At 39.5% G+C, this 3,662-nt stretch overlaps 1 pseudogene; it reads right to left on the minus strand.

Annotated features, from left to right (window-relative positions):
• Positions 1-306: 306 nt before the first annotated feature.
• On the minus strand, positions 307-3,215 carry LOC147507940 (serine/threonine-protein phosphatase PP1 isozyme 9 pseudogene; annotated as a pseudogene).
• Positions 3,216-3,662: the final 447 nt, after the last annotated feature.

A 3,662-nucleotide genomic window follows, 5' to 3' on the forward strand; every position in this document is an offset into this window, starting at 1 on the left:
GAACTATCTACTTATGTTGCTTGTAATTGGGTGATTGTTTCTATGATAATCCTATTGTAGAATGGTGTTTTAATATCTTGTTTCAATGGATAGCACCACCAATAGGACTTAATGGTACCAGACTAATAGGACTTAATGGTCTTTTCAACGTGCAGGTTGTAAGTAATTAAGACCACATGTGCACATGCTATTTTTTTTTTCCATTAATACCTTATATATATATCATCAAAACTAAACCATAACAGGCACTACATTGTTTGTCAGGATACACTGTGGAAGCTGACACACTTGCTGCTGATGGTAAGCCTATTTCACCAGCAAATGTGCCTCTCCATTGTCTCTCCTGCTTATCCACTTAAACTTACAAAAAGAGAAACACGAACTTAAGTTAATCACATAGTTTCTTAAGCTTTCATAAAGCCATGAACATGTTTGGCTATTAAGAGCCTTGATGCTTTCTGAACAATCCCCTTCTATCAAAACATCAGTCCATCCTGAAGCTAGCGCCAGCCCTATAGCTACCTCTGCAGCCACCATCTCAACTTCCTTTGCTGATCTGGCTTGGTACCTTCTAGTGCCAGCCCCTACTATCTTTCCTTTATTGTTCAAAGCAATTGTACTAGCTGCTGCCCTTCCTGTTGCTATCTGGAAAGAAGCATCAAACCTAATGTTAATACATTCATTTGGTATAATAGGAAACATGATAAGCACCCAAAACTGTAATATTAAACCCCGAGGGACATAGCATTTTGGTCGATTATGTGTTTAATAATCATGTACTAATTATATTTTCGTACTTTTGCAGGTTTCCGCAATTAAAATGAAGATAGTGATAAAACATACATCAAAGTACAGGAATACGGGAACATTTGAGTTTCCCATCGACCCCGCTGTTTCGACCAAATATGTGATCAAAACACCAAGTGTTGATGAAAAAGACGAAGAACGTAGAAAAGTAATTAGAAAAATGATGGTGATCGGGGAATGATGAGATCAGATCTTGCGGTTGCCTACGCACCCAAATTATCGCGAGATCAAGTCTTAAGAACGTAGTTCGAATGAAAAATAGTTTGGTATTTATATAGGTAGAGTAGAGAGTCATTGTAGCTCAAGTAATCTTGTAGCTTGAGTAATTGTGATAGACTATAATTTTCAACCGATAATTATCTCTTTTGATAAGAAACGAATCGACATAAATTAACGCATTTGGTGGCAAAGCCATGTGGCTAAGGTTCACCCAGAACACATGAGTTAATGGGCCTGTACATCGATTTATGGTATTGCGAATTGGGCTTTAGCCCCCGTCGATTAAACGAATAAAGTGGAGATTCCTACCAATGGACGTTAAGCCACGTAGGTGGGGGTCGAACATCGCCCCTCTTTGGCATGCTAACAAAGTTCATATGGCAAAGAAGAAAGAAAAATGAGCGGAATGTATAACGGTGTCGTCGCGAAAAAGAAATAATTCGAAAATTGACTCGTCGAAAAATATCGTGGAATTATCGGAAATGAAATAATGTCAAACTAACATATACGGGATGTATTGTAGTTAAAAATGGCTGAAAAATGCACGCGAAAAATTTCGAACGAAATTGATTTCTGAAAAATCAGCATCAACACATTACGTAACAATAATACGAAAATTGATTTTGACGACACGCGCCAATCGAATAGCGATACTTGGATTATACCGTTAAAACCAAACGTAAGGGCAGTTTAGTAATAATGGGAAGAAAAGGGGTAAATACTGAATTGATTCAAGGTGAAGACTTTAGCGACTAAAAACGAACTTCCGATTAGATAAGAATTCGGATTAGATAAGAATTTAGATTAGATCGAATTGGATTAAATAAGAGTTTGGATTAGATAAGAATGGGGATGGACTTGGAATAATATTTGAACGTAATTAGTTGAAATTCAACTATGACCAAAACCTTAACCGGAGGTCCAGAGTTGGACTGAGAGGTGGACACAAAAGAAGTGTACCGAAATAAATATACCTAACTAGATAAGTTCAAAGTTGGGTGTGAAGTGAAGGAATTACAAACAATTCGGACTATTGAGGCCTATAAAACTGGATCTTGATTGACAAACAATGGATCGCAACAAAGAAGAGGCAAGAAGAGCCCAAAAGATGGCGAGGAGAAGATGGAAAACAAAGATTTTATTCAAGCGAGGAAGATGGCACCGATTGCCAAGCCGCTTTATCCAACTTTGGAAAACATAGAAAGATGTTGGCGATTAAGTGAGGTACACCGCTTCGCTCAATTTTAAATACGAGATCAGCTATGGTATTCTTCAAGTTGTGCATACAATGGATAAGGCATCTATGAAGACGGATATATGACATAACTTTGTGTTCCCCTCACCGTGAACGCTTTGCATTAGAAAGGATAACCTTAATGGATCTCCAACCGTGGTCATAGTTAAGTCCGAGATGAACGCGTAATCTTGTAGAGCAGTGACAAAATGGCCATGAACTTCGGTTCAGGAGTGATAACATTAGAATCACAAACTTGTGAGTCCTTTTTTGGAGGAAGCTTTACTGCCCGCCTCCTCAAACCGAGGATCGATCGCATCGAGTAAGTCACAGAGCGCACCACTATCCGGGATCTCACAGGCCCTTGAATATCTCTAATTTGATTTAGATTTTTCAACTTTGGAGAGAGACCTCCATGCATGCAAAGTATTTTCTCATCAATAAGTGCAGCAGCCACAGAGTAGCGGTTGAAGCGGTCGGTGAATATCTTCCGTGAGGCGGACATTGAATCTTCTTTACACTCATCATAGAACCCGTAGATCCCGGCTGATCTTTGCATCTTCATGATTTCCCCTCAAAAGATATATCTTGTCCGGATATCTTATTTTGTATGCCAAGAGGTAAACAGATTGTCTCAAGGCTCGCTTGCCGCGGTCTACATAATCCCCAAGAAAGAGGTAGTCGCCAAGGGGAGGAAGCCTCCCATCTCAAACAACCTCAAAAGGTCCCGGTAATCGACCGTATGTCACCACAAATCTTGATGGGGAGCACGGAGGTCAAAGAGATTGGGTTGAGAAAGAAAGAGATGTCTAGCGTTGACGAAAGTTGACGGATCTCAACCTTTCGAAAGTTTGGACTTGTTTTATTCCACCTAATCCGACTTTTACCTTCTAGTAATCTCCTTATTATGTCATCCACTACTGCCCTTTCCAACATTCCTTCCATTGTCATCATCTCGTTTTTCTTTTTCTTTTTCTTGATTTAAGAGACAAAATGTTTGTTTGTTTGGTGTTTCTTTGCTGTAGTGATCTTCACCGGAGAAAACGATGAGGAAGAAATTCGCTTTATGTTCAAAGTTTATGTTATCAAATATGATACGGTGCATCGCCAGCTAATGAGGGGCACCGCATATGCTCTTTTTAACATAGCCAAAATGTATCCGAAATGAAATAACAAAACATGATACTGTGCTTTGCCAGCAAAGGAAGGGCACCATACCATGTTGCAACCGATATGGCCCGATGAACCCGGTTTTTGAGCTTCAATCTCCCGATTTTTTTGCAAGTAGAAACGACCGCACTATACGGGGCTAAATATAATCGAGAAGAAGAAGATCGTTGACGATCGAGATTTGATAAGGTGGAAAGAAGGTGACAGATATATCGAATACACGAGGCCGCAA

The sequence above is a fragment of the Coptis chinensis genome, chromosome 3 (genome assembly GCF_015680905.1).
Source record: "Coptis chinensis isolate HL-2020 chromosome 3, ASM1568090v1, whole genome shotgun sequence".
Lineage (NCBI taxonomy): Eukaryota > Viridiplantae > Streptophyta > Magnoliopsida > Ranunculales > Ranunculaceae > Coptis > Coptis chinensis.